The sequence below is a fragment of the Alligator sinensis genome, unplaced genomic scaffold (assembly GCF_000455745.1).
Source record: "Alligator sinensis unplaced genomic scaffold, ASM45574v1 scaffold1_1, whole genome shotgun sequence".
Lineage (NCBI taxonomy): Eukaryota > Metazoa > Chordata > Crocodylia > Alligatoridae > Alligator > Alligator sinensis.
Window position 1 is genome coordinate 130,420 of NW_005842556.1, and position 14,100 is coordinate 144,519.

Consider the following 14,100-nt stretch of genomic DNA (forward strand, 5'->3'; position numbering starts at 1 on the left):
GGACAGGAATTGCTTCTGGTCCACTCCTGGGTATGCTGTTGAGTGTGCTGGGGACCCTCCCCCCCGCCCCAAGCTCCTATTGGACACTCCATACACTCCACCATCACAGCATTCATGATCCGCCTGCTACCTAGAGGTATGTAGAAAAAACATTTAAAGCTTAGTCTATGTCCAAATTGCTGAATCTTTGCTGTGTCTATGTCTGAAATTGCTGGCTGTGAGGAGGTGCACAAGCACTCTCAGGGAGTGCATGTGTACCCCCTACACATTGCCACTTCCCTCCATCATGCTTTCAGTTGGCCAAAGTCACATTCTACAGCCATCCTGCATCTGCTCAGATGCAAGTTGAAAACCAAGTTCTATGGGTCAGTAACATTCCCTCCATATGGCTTCATGAACCACGGCTTATGGAGCTAAGCAGCATCCACCATTATAAGCAGGGGAATGGCAACACCACAGATCTGTCTCAGGGAATTCAGGTGCATAGTGTCCTTTCTCTAAAAGGCCAGGCAGAGGAGAGTTTCTGAACATGCATGTGTCATGAACACTGCCAGTCCATCAGTATAAATGTTTGTGAACCAGCCCTGGTGGTCCACCACAGCTTGCAGGATCATGGAGGCAAATCCTTTCCTGTTTGTGAATGACCTCCCCCTCCCTGAAGGGGACTCCACTGGGATGTGAGTGCTGTCTGAAGCCCCCACGCAGTTAGGGAACTCCATGACATTGAAGTAATTTATGACTTCCTGAGGATTCTCAAGGCAAAAAAGTTCTTTGCTGTGATGTCCTGCATCAGCTGGCATACTTCATGAGTCATCAGCCTGGCTGTGCAGAAAGCCATGCTGAACTGGTTTGCAATGTAGCAGAGGCTGGATGGGGTGGCCAGTTTCATGATGGCCATGGCCACCCTCTTGTCCAGTGGGATGGCCCAATACATGTTAGTGTCCTGCCTCACAATTCACGGCCCCAGCGTCGAGATGATATGATAGTGTCTCCCTGGTCATACGGAATATCTCCAGCCACTGCTGATCATTCCAAGTGGAAACACAATTTGCTCCCACCAGTATGAGCTTTTCTCATGGCCCCAGACCATGTGGTTGCTGCTTCTGGGGTTTATCCACAGAGCCCTGTCAGCTTCCACTTCTTTGCTTGCCTCTCGGCTGTCCGACTCCGCCACATATCTATGTCCCCTTTTTCGTGAGGCCCCTGTAAATGCAGGAGTCTCCTCATTGCAAGTGTTGAGCAACATCATTGATGCATACGCTGCCATCCTTATCTGCCTCTGCATGTCTTGTCATATTTTTAAGGCCAGCAGTAGGGTTATCAACAGCACTATCACCCCCTCCTCCTTCTCCTCCTCCTCCTCCTGTTCACCCATGTCCTCCAGATTCTCCATGTTGGAGGAGTCTTCACTCTGTTCTTCTCTCTCCACTTCCCCATTCCTCACACATTTTGTCCTGAATCTCCATTTGGTCCTCTTCCATCATCACATATGGATTCTCACAAGCAATTTTTGATTGAATGTACACAGCAGGGCTGCTTCTCAGATCACAGTACCACCATCACCAAGCAGGAGCAGGTTGTGGTCTGGAGCTCTATCTAGCTGAATTCAATCAATGACCATTGCATTTTAACTCTTATCTACATTTTAACAAATAACCCTGGGGCACTGGGCATTTGTGAAGCAGAGCCTTTTTTTGGTGGGGGGTGGTGTTTACCATGGTGAACAGCGGCACCCTGGATTCAGGATAACTGCATATACCATATCAGTGGATAGCCACACCCGAGAAAAATATACCCAGAAAATGGAGCATAGCTATCAGGTGTGCCTCCTCATTCCAAAGAGGCCAGACCAGCAGTAACACTCCACTCCTGACTTAAAACAAAAAAAACAACAACAAAAAAACCCCAAAAAACAAAAAACCCAAGGTCATCCGAGAGAAAAAAAAAATCCCCTGCCAGGTCAGGCACAACATTTAAAGACTGCTTCATGGTCTTAGATGACGGAAACCCCCAGGAAGAGAAGTATACCCTGGCCTTGAACCCAGTGTCCCCCACCAACCCACCCCCACCCCAATTCCATGGACTAGCACAGGTGATGGGGAGGACAAGGAGGAAGAAACCACTTCCTATGCAGTTTCTCTTCCCCACACTCAAACATAAGTTTTTGGTCCTGAGATGCAAGAAGATGTGCAAACGGGGACTTGTAAGTATCTTGGAATGTGCCTCTTACCACTAGCAGGCACTGCTCAGGTTTGTGTGGGTTGGGCTTGTGGGGCAGGGGGCAGAAATGGAGGTGGGTCACCCTGTTCCTTGGGTGGTGGATGAAGGGTACATGCCATTCTCTTCTGGGGTTGGATAACTGGTAATGTAACAGATGCTGAACTCATTCCAAACTGGGGACTTGTAAGTTTTGGGTAATGTGAATGGTATCCCACTATTACAGGGTTTGTTTCCATGCCTGCAGGCATTTTCTTCACTGGGGGAGCGGAGGGGGGAGGGGGGTGGTGGTGGTAAAGGTTCATCACTGTCTTCTTGAATGCTTGAGGGAAGTATATGTGACCAACCAGGAACACATTTTTCATTTGTTTACCAGCTACCATGCCCAATGCCAGCCAGGCATGTGCCCCCATTCTTTGTACTGCAGCTCGCACTACAGCAGATCACTCAAGGGATATGTGCCACAGGCAGCAACAGTCCCAAAAAAGCATGATAGAGACTTTGGTGGAGTCATCATGAACCAGAGCATCAGCTGCAGAAGGCTCGTGGGACAAACTCTGGGAGTTGCTTTGTTGCGATAAGGTCCAGGAGAACTGACTTGCGGACAACACAATTGCAAGAAGGTGCTACACTGCATGGCTGCTCAGTGCCACATAGATGCTCAGAGGGCACATGAGTTGATAACTGATGTCCTGCAGTGCTTGCCAAAGTGCTTCTTTAAAAAGTGGGTACCACCCCAGAAACGGCAAAGTAACTCTGCTTAGCTTGCCTTTGTCCAGGAGGTAGCCAAAAACATTACAGCTGAGCCTGTTTCCCCAAATGCAGTGGAGTCAGCAGAGGGAGCATGAGTGCCAACAAGGCCAGGCAGCCACCACTGCCATTCAGGGAGCCAGGCCCAGTTCTGGGTGATGGTGGGGAAGCCCAGGTAACTGATGGCTTCAATACTGGTACTCCTTACAATAAAACCTCATTTTATCCTGTCTTTCTGCATCTAGCTCCATAATTTTGAAGGACCAGCAAAATCCCTGCTCACAGTGCTGGGGGGTGGGTGGGTGGTTAGCCAATGCTCAAAGCATTGGCTCAGACCATCACCACTGGTGCTGTTGGGAAGGGGGGGAGGTAGCACAAGCATTGCAGCTCCCTTCTCCCACATCACCCACACACTTTGCAAAGCCACCTGCCAAGTCTTTTCCCATGGCTTGCCTGCCACTTTTTCTGGGCACTTGTTGCATGGGGTTTGGGGAAGGTGGGGTGGGAAATCTTTCATGCAAAGGTACAAAAAGGGGCTGGGTGCATCTCTCCTGACAAGTCTGACTTGTAAGCATCCCTGGACATTGGAATTGGGGGTACCACAAGCATTTCAGCTCCCTTCCCCCTCCTCACTCATGCAGTTTGCAAAGCCACCTAAAGGGGCTGCCCCCTACAAAGTATTTCCCTGCATTTTTTTACAGAGTGTTTTGGCACTCTTTTTCGGCAGGGTTTTTACACTCTTTTCCAGCCTGGCACCATCCTGTCTGCAGGTTTTTTTGCACCAAAATGAGGGCAGTGCGGCAGGAGCAGTGGTCAGGTTGCACGTGCACCATATTGATGAAAGAGGTCTGAGGCAGATGAGGGACAACAGCCTCAGAGAGGCAGAAGGAATCATCCCAGTGGGGAGAGTTCCCCCTGGGGGGCACAGGAATGCAAATACAGTGGTTGAGATGAATGCAGGCTAAAGTTGGGTGCAGTGCAGCATTGCAGTGCAGAATGAGAGCTGCTTTGCAATGTGGGAGTTGAAAGAGGACATCACAATGTCCTCCACAACTGGCACCTTTACGCATCAGTGATACTTGACACTAGGCTGAAATAAATAGGGTGGGTGGATTCAGTGTCATTAAGGTAACACACAGCATGAGGGCCCACAGTGGCAGCACACAGTTCTGGGGGGCACACGCCCGCCACCCCTCCCTCAGCCATGAGTACACGCAGCGGCATGAGCCACCCTTCTTCCCTGCTCCCAGGTGGGGAAGTGGCCACCTGCTCAGCCCCACCTTGCTTGCTACAGCTTCCTTCACAGCTTGTAGGCTCTCTTTGCTAATTGGTGAATAATATACACGAGTTCAGGGTAGGAGGCACTTCATGTTGGTTTTCAAATATAAATTCTTATGCTCTGTCTGTTCCCTATCCAAATACCTTATTTCCCTTTCAGCTCCAATGGCTACACTGACTGCCACTCCTGCTGCTGACAACAGCCACAGCCACCACAGAAGAGAAGCACACAGACAGCTTATGAAGCCTGAGAACAACCCCTGACACAACTTCCTTCTAAACAGTTGCATTGTCTCAACCGGCAATGCTGTCAATGTCTCTCTGGCAGGTGCGCATTGCTACTGGTATCCCTGCCTGCCTGCCTGCCTCTGAGACTGAAATAAGTATTATCCTTAGATTCATAAGACTGAAAGAAAATTTGAGCATGATGATTAGTGCTGCTAATGGTAGTAAACAGTGTATTTAAAAAGTAACCCCCTCTCCACTGCAACTTACATTGTTTCTAAACAGACAAAATGGGCCAGTATTGTGTGATTATTTCATAGATTTCATAGATGGTAGGTCTGGAAGGGACCTCAGAAGAGCTTCGAGTACAGTTCCCTTCCCCAGGGGCATGAAGTCAGCTGGGACCATAGGATGCCAGCAAGATAAGCATCCAAATTTCTCAATGTAGGTGCTTGAACCACCTCTGATGACAGGCTATTCCAGACCTCGGGGGTTCCTACAGTAAACAAATTCTTTCTTATGTCCAGCCTGAAACAGTCTTGCAGTAGTTTATCACTGTTCAGCCTCTTCATCCCTTGGGGTGCTCTGGTGAACAAACGTTCCCCCAGATACTGGTGGTCACCCCGATAAACTTATAGGTGGCCATCAGATCACCCCTGAGCCTGTGCTTTTCCAGGCTAAAGAGCCCCATAGCTCTCAGCCTGTCATCGTAAGGTCTGTTTTCCTGACCTCTGATCATGCATGTGGCTTTTCTCTGGACTCTCTCAAGCTTCTCCACATCCTTCTCGAATTTTGGTGCCCAAAATTTTGGTGCCCAGTACTCGAGCTGTGGCCTCACCAAGGCCGAGTACAAGGGGAGAATGAAGTCCTGGGATTTCCTTGAAAAGCATCTATGGATGCAAGCCAGTGTTTTGCTCACTTTACTAGCTGCAGCATTGCAATGAAGGCTCATGTTCATCTTGTGGTTAATGATGAACCCCAAGTCTCTTTCTTCCATAGTGCTAGCCAGCATAGTACTGCTGAGCCTATAAGGATGCTGCAGGTTTTTCCTCCCAAGGTGGAGAACCTTGCATTTTTCAGTGTTAAACACCATCAGGTTCTCATCCTCCCATTTGCTGAGCCTGTCCAGGTCAGCCTGGATCGCCCTCCTGTCTTCAAGTGTGGATGCTTTGCCCCAAAGTTTGGTATCATCGGCAAACTTGGCCAGTCTGCTTCTGACTCCAATGTCCACATCATTAATGAAGATGTTCAACAATATGGGTGCAAGGACAGAGCCTTGGGGGACCCCACTGGTCACAGGGTACCTTGAAGATTGACTTCCATCAATTATCACCCTCTGGGTCTGACCACGGAGCCAATTTCCCAACCAGCAGATCGTGGGGCACCCAACGCCACAGTTGGCCAGGTTCACCAAGAGGTGATCATGGGATACCAGATCGAAGGCAAGATATATGATATCAATCTCTTTTCCCTTGTCCAGGTGATAGGTCACCTGGTCCTAAAAGGAAATGAGATTGGTCAAGCAAGACCTACCCGCAACAAACTCATGCTGGCTATCCCTCAGGATGTTGGCGTCGGCCAGTCCATTAAGGATGGCTTCTTTAATCAACTTTTCTAAGGCCTTCCCTGGGATAGAGGTCAGGCTGATAGGCCTGTAGTCTGAAGGTTCCACTTTCCTCCCTTTCTTGAAGATAGGCACCACATTGGCCTTCTTCCAGTCTTTGGGCGCTACAAGAGAGCGCCAGGAGTTCTCAAAGATCCATGCCAGGGGCTGGGCTTTGATGCTTGCCAGCTCCTTGAGTACCCTGGGGTGTAGATTGTCAGGGCCAGCTGACTTGAAGGTATCCAGCCTCTCAAGGTGTTCCTTCATGAGTTCAGCATTGATGGAGGGCAGGGAATCTCCCTCACCCAGACCTCCCTGGGACAGATGAAAGACCAATGCAAAGTACCCATTTAATAGGTTGTTTTTTTTTTTCCTGGGTGTGTGATGGCCAGAACCAAAGGGGTTAATGAGCAAATTATAAGAAAAAAAAAAATTGCTTCTTGAGAGCATCTAGCAATGGCATATAGTTAATATTAGCTAAGGCAAAGCTTGCAAGATTGTTTCCCGCAGACACATCCTGTCTGTCATAAGTATAACTGTAATGGTAAAATTAACTGTCTGTACCAATCTTAAGACTAACATGGGCCCCAAAAAGTGGAACTAAAAAACAAAACTGCAAACTTTAGCTGACCTAACAGCTTTTGCTTAAAGGTCAGTAAAAATGACAAACCTGACCACAAGGTATAATTAACACATTTCAAAAAATTCCAAAAGGAAGGAACTAAGTAGGTTGGACTTAGGTGGAGAAAATGCTAATCTCAGACCCCAAAATGATGTGTGATTTGCTTATTGGGTAAACCCAAATTTAGGCAGTAACCTATTATAATAATTTCTGGCACCTTTTAACCCCATAGGGTAACAGCTGTAGCGTAAGACTGTGAGTGGCTCTAAAGCCAACAGAATAGCATAGGACAAAATATAAAGGAACACACATGTCAGGTGACCAGTAGGAAGGATGGAACAGATGGCCATTGCTGTTCCAAGCCCAGACTCCAGACTCCCAGTGTAAGCAAGGACCAGATCCTTACTGAGGGATATTCCTCAGTGCTCCCTCCGACAGAGTCGATCGGGAACACCTGACTTCGCTGGATCAACTTAACGTGTACCTGGCACTGAGGGACTATCGATAAGTTCCCAACCAAGTGGGAACTCTTTGTCAATTTGTCTGTTTTTATTATCACTGTCTTTTTTTTTTATTGTTATATTGTCTGTTTATTAGCTTAACCTTTTTTTTAACTGTTAAACATGTAAACCCTATTTTGCTGTTTAAACATATTTTTGTTGCTATTTTGCTTCTATAAGTAAAATTTATCTTTACTGTTATAAGTGAAACTTGTCTTTGCTTCGTTCCCAACTATGCCTCCTCGATCCCGAACAAACAGCCCAGTGGCTGATACATTTGCAGTGCCCAGTCTGCCTGCAACCAAATTGATACACTCACAGTGCCCAGTTGGCCTATGACATGGGCATCAGTTGTGAGTTGCCCCAGCTGGTTTAGTAGGGGTCCAATGTTGCCCTTGCTTTTCCTCCGGCTCCCCACATATCTGAAAAAGGTTTGCTCCCTGCAGGACCGGACCAGTGCAGAATATTCCTCTATGGAGGTAAATCCCATCCTCCATCCTTTGTAGGCCTTTCATTTTAGGCTCAGGAGGTCTGCTAGGTCCCTGGAGAGCCAGGTGGGGCTGCTGTGCCCTCTTGCTGCCTTTTCTCCAAGATGGTATAGAATTATCTTGTGCATTGAGGATCACTCCCTTGAGGAGCAACCCCTCTTCCTGAACTCCCCTCCCACTGGGGTTGTGGTCCACTGACAAGCCTCCTGAGCTTGTCAAAGTCAGATTCTCTGAAGTCAAGAACTTCAGTGTTGCTCATTGACTTGCCAGCTTTACGGCAGATGGTAAAGGTGATCAGCTCATGGTTGCTGTCACCCAGCTTCCCATCGATCGCTAGGTCATTGATTAGGTCATCCCCAGTTGCCAGTACCAGGTCAACTGGGGTTGTGGTCCACTGACAAGCCTCCTGAGCTTGTCAAAGTCAGATTCTCTGAAGTCAAGAACTTCAGTGTTGCTCATTGACTTGCCAGCTTTACGGCAGATGGTAAAGGTGATCAGCTCATGGTTGCTGTCACCCAGCTTCCCATCGATCGCTAGGTCATTGATTAGGTCATCCCCAGTTGCCAGTACCAGGTCAAGCAGCGCTTTACCTCTCGTTGGCCCATAGACTTCTTGAATCAGGTATATTGCAACTTCTTTAGTTGCAATATAGCAGCAATTAAATGTGCACGTGAAGTAATAATTTTAAATCTGTAAAATGTATTTCATTTTAATATTAACATACTAGTATTTATCAATAATTAGAATGCTTTTGTCTCTGGTCAGGGTAAGAACTGTGTGAAGCATGCTTTGTGTGTCCTACTTGCAGGGCTTACTATTGCTCAGCTTCCCAGCCTACACAGTGCAAAATTTTGAAATATTAAAAAATGACAAATGTTCATGTAGTCCATGCAGTTACTTGGGGTAGCTCTGAACCTGCAGCCTCGGCATCTGCCCACAGCTGTTGCTCCTTGCTGCACCTGAGTATAGGTGTGAGTCAGGGGGGCACAGGGCAAGTTGGAGGGGAGCTTTCTCCTCACCTCTTATGCTTTCATTTATTCATTCTTTTCAATTTCTAATCTCAAAGGTCTTCTTCAGGGGAAGAAAGAAGAAGAGGACAGGTTTTGTCCCACCATCTGAACACTACCCTCTTCACCTCCCCTCTATAGAGGCTACAATGTTAGTAGAATATTTCTGACATTACCTATATATGACCCAGATTCTGCATATCCTAGAGGGTGGATCCAGCATGCAGCATCTGCCTGCACTATTCATGTTTCTGGAATTGCAATGGCAATTATAACAAATAGGAAATTTACCTGTGAAATATTAAAGTGTTAAAAAGAGGTGCCATACTCCCTCAGTTGCAAACTTACAACTTTGGTGCTGCTGCCACTGTGCTCCACAGTTTAGAACACCATGCTGGGTTCATGGAGAAGAGTGTGTATGTGTTGGGGGGGCAGGAAGCATGTACATGACTGCTGCTGGTCATAGTGGTGGTGGTGGTAGTATGGGCACAACCACTACCAGAGGTTGTGCATTGGCAATGTATTGGGTTGCTCCCCCAGTTTTTTCTTTCTATATAAGTACTAACTACTGCTCCAGTGTGGACAGAGGGATGAAGTGCCCACTGCACTGTGCCTTGCCTGCAGTCAGCTGTGGGAGCAGGGGGATGGGAGGGATGAACAGGGGCCAAAAAAATAAATACATAAGTAAGAGCAGCAATTGAAAGCAGTACCTAGTGGACAGAGGCCTGAACTACAGAAATAGCACATCACCACCTGGTGACAAAAGAAGGTAATTACAAGTCTTTGAGTGCTTTTGTGTTTGCATGCAATGACTCCGTAGATGCGATGAAGTAACTGGCAGTGACCCAAACTAAACTACATCCCTGCAGTTTCACTTTAATGCATGGTGTGTACATGCACCTATCATGTCCAAACCATTCTGTATGCTGCTGGTTCTCAGTGCATACTTCATGAGTTTCTTGATCTCCACAATTCAAAGAATATTTATATTTCACTTGTCCTTCAGTGATTCCAACATCATCAATCACTTCTTCTTGATGTGCCCCCTGTGATGTGCTATCCTGTTTTGTGACACATCACAGCCATTATTAATTTAATCTGTGCTACTGTGGTTGCCACATTTATTATCCTAATCATCCTCGTCTCTTACATATACATTATTTCTGCTATTCTAAGGATCATCTCCACAGAGGGGAAGAGATTCACTGCCTGTGTTTCCCATCTGACTTTTATCATTCTCTATGGAACAGGCTCTTTCATGTATTTACAGCCCAATTCAAAGTACTGCGTGGATTAAGGGAAAAAAAAAAATCTGTGTTTTATACCGTGGGAATCCCCATGCTGAACCCCTTGATCTACAGTCTGAGGAACAAAGAAGTAAAAGAGACATTTAAGCAGATGATAGGTAGAATGTTTCCAGGATCTTGTGTTGGTGACAGCATGGGCTGAAGCTGGGGCAGAGCCGCAATCTGCTGCCCACATGTCCTGGGCAGGGTCATGCAGGCAACGGATTGTGGTTCCACCCCAGCTCTGGAGCCACAAAATCCTGGATCTGGGCCCAGATTGGCAGAGCAGCTCAGGTAGGTGTCCATGGAAACCCTGGGCCCTTTCTGTCACAGCCCCACTGCTCCTGGGCTCTCTATGGAAACCAGTCACAAAGAGACAGGCAGGGGATCTTGGGAAATGGAGTCCACCACAGGCTCAATTCAGCCCATGGGTTGGATTTTCCCTGCCTTTGATTTAGGAGGCATAGTTTGTCTTCCACTCACTCAGTGTCTAGAATATCGAACAGAATCCAATTTGGAAAAAAAATCCTATAGTGAAGGAGCACTGAAATATAAGATGAAATGGAGGTAGACATGACGAAACAGTCTCTATGTGTGTCATTTTCATCTGAAGCTTACCATTCAGTGATAATTTCTTAATTGTTTTGAAAGGTTCACCAAGACATTACTTATTTAGACCTTTTGTATTGCGTTCACATTTGTTGCCTTAGAGCTGTACTATATCACCAGGTGCCTACAATAACTGTTCCAGTATCACAGTGATTACTCTACATTAGCTAACATAATTACCAGGCCATGTACCTACATTATTATATAACATGCCTTAATCCCTCTATGAAGATGAATGCCACAGCTTTACCCCAAGGGAATTTAAATATGCTCTTCCATTTCCTCCAATTTGGGGGGGACTAATTCTGTGTCCTGATCTTACTACTGCTTCCTAACATCCTGTTAATAGATAATTGAATAAGACAAATTATGATCACTAATTCTTTCTTTCTGCCCAAATCCATGGATGTACCCTGTACTTCCTGCATGCTGCAGTAGTGTACAAGTCATTCCTCTCTACTTATTACACAAAAGATCTCACCTGGACTAATATATCCATTTTAGGGCATCGGTATTCAAGAAGAAATGTACACCAAATAGAGAGTTCAGAAGAGAGTCACACAAATGACCAGGAGTTTAAAAATCATTACCTGTGAGGCAATATTGAAAGAATTGGATGTGCTGAGTTTAAACCAGAAAAGAATGAGTGGAGACATTGTAGCAGTCTTCAAATACGTAAAAGATTTCTCCAGACATGAAGATCCAAAACTTTTCTTCAGGTGCATTGGAGGTCAGACAAAGTATCTGCAGGGTTTAAGACCTGCACATTGAGTATCTGCAGATACTATGGAGCCTCCATCATTGGAGGGTGTTAAGAGGAGGTTAGATAAATACTTGTCAGGAAAGTCCATTTTGTTATCAGGGAATATTGATTGGCGGGGGGGGCGCTTGATGGCCTCTCAAGATGTATTCCACCTCTGTTTTCTATGATTCTTTGAGTCCAAGTTTGAGTCCATACCCGGCCTCTTACTAAGCTGGTCATAACTAAGAAGTAATTCCTAGGTTCCATTTACCCAATGACAGATGAGGAAAGGGGTTTGCATCCCCTTCCCTTTTAAGCATGTTATATCCTTACACCTAGGGAGTCCCTGTATGAGGAGACTATTATCTTTTTTGGTGTTATATGTTATCTCTCTCTACCTACCCTCCTGTTATCACCTTCTGTCATGACATCCCTGTTTTCTTGGTAGAGGGGGCAGAGGTCTTACATCCTGCCTATTATGTTTGCATTCCATCTGATAGCATGGGAACTACTTTCACTACAACATACTTGTGAGAACTGTGAGACACTGTGTGCATCTTGTCTTACTGCAGCTGTCCCAATGGCACTGTTGCCCTGAGGGGTCAGGCCAACACTCAGGATCTCAATATTGCGCTGTTAGATGGGAGGGTGTGGTGTACAATTGCACATGCACACATAAAAATCAATTAAGCACACATACACACACTAGGTGCATACACCCCTACTAGGCATATACACTCACACTAGCAACTCAGATACACACGTTCAAAACAACCAGTGTAGGTTTATGCACACCTATCACCAGTTTAAGCCCATACATGCTACACACACCAAATTTAGACAGAATCAGTTACCAACACCTGCACATCCAATACACATACATGGATTACTAATTCATATATCACACACACACAATGATGTATATATATGTGTGTGTGTGTGTGTGTGGGTATTCACTAATTCACACACATACCACCCACCTACACATACACACAGGTGAGTTCCTAAGTTGGGTGTTGTGATGTGTATGTATGTATATATGTGCTTGGGGTATTTGGGATACCTGGGGAAAAGTTAAGGTAAGAAAGTAGAAGTGTAGGGAGTGAAAGTTGCTGGGAGTGGAAGTCACTAGGACCGGGATTAGAACCGGTAGATTAGAGGGGCCTGGGCTGAAGAACTGAGGCTGGGGGTAACTTTAGGTTAATTGATCTTAATTGATTAAAAGACAATGCCCAAAGCCTGCAGAACAGGGGAGCCATGCCGGCATAGAGGCTGGGACAAGAGCCAGAGTTACAGGAGAACTGAAAAGGTAGGTGGGGAGAGGAAAAATGGGACTAAGGGAAAGTGTGGGTGTTAAAGAGGGGCTCTGAGTGTGGGAAGCCAGAGGATGGCTCCAGGGCAGCTAGAGAAGTTGCAGCGAGTGGCAGTAGGTAGTTGCTGGGAGCTGGAGAAAGGCTCCAGCTGCTGGAGAAAACTGCAGGACAGCCACGAGGAGCTGGGAAGCTGTGTGGGGGAGGACTACAGAAGGTAGAATCACAGGAAAAGTGGCAGGAGAGACTGAAAGGTGGCAGGGGCAGCGGAAAAGCAGGGAGAGGCAGCACAAAGTCACAGGGAAAAGACAGTAGATGGCACGGGAGGCTGAAAGGCAGCAGGGACAGCAGGAAAGCAAGGAGAGGCTGAGAGGTGCCATAAAAAGGGAGACAGAATTGGGAGGAGATTGGGAAACTAGTGGAGAGGGGGTGAGGCTGGAACTGAGACAGAGAGAGAGAATGAGGCTGAAATTTAAGATAAGGAAGGGACTGGAATTCAATAAAACATGACCCAACTCGGGGTTGCAAAAGACAGTGGTTTTATTGAACAGGGGAGATGGTGACACAATATCAAATTGGTTCCCTTGCTCCCACACACACACACACACACAGACACAAAATGGTAACGGGGTTAGAGAGGCTTGGTGCAGGGACTGAAGTCCAGGAGGAGAGAGAGAGAGACAGAGAGAGACAGAGAGAATTCAAATTGTAGGAGGAGGTGTGCAGATAATATCTACCTATCCCAGGCTGGAAGTTGATCCTCGATGGCCAGTCGGGGTCTCCTTCAGCTTGGTGTTGTCGAGAGGGGGTCACCGGCAGGGCCTCTGGGGTGGATAGGTGATGTGAACTTGGTCTGATCCTGATGGAAATGGTGCTCCCACTGGGTCTGTCTTCACTGCCCCTTTTTATAGGGGCAAACCGTGTGTTACCCTAGTGACAGGAGGCATGCCCAGGCAAGGGTCAGCCCCTGGAGTGCTGAGCATGTGAGCTCTATGCAGGGATGTGCAGCTTCCAGTGTCTGTAATGGTGAGAGTTGCTGGTTTTGCAGGGTCTTTTGTCTTTCAAATGCTCGTCTTGTCTCTGTTCCTGGGTGAGGTCTGTGGTTCCTGGATGAATCAATGCGAGGTGATGGCCCAGTCATTACAGGCCATTCAGTAGAGGCCTGCTACCATTGTATTTCAATCATTCCCAATCACTTTAATTCATCTGGGAACCAATTTACATGGGAGGGGTACGGGAATCATACAGTTGCAACACAGGGGATGCCTGGACAGAGGACACAAGATGGAGGCTTGACATACAAAATGGAAACTGTGTGGGCCGGGAGCGACCCGAGCCCTTTTCCGCGCTGCACGCGGGCTGTGGCCAGCAGCCCGGGCACGCCGGGTTGGAGAGGGAAGGCCGTCGAGCTGGAATTAGGCACAAACGCATATCGGTAGTTTTAAAGATTGTTTACTTACACC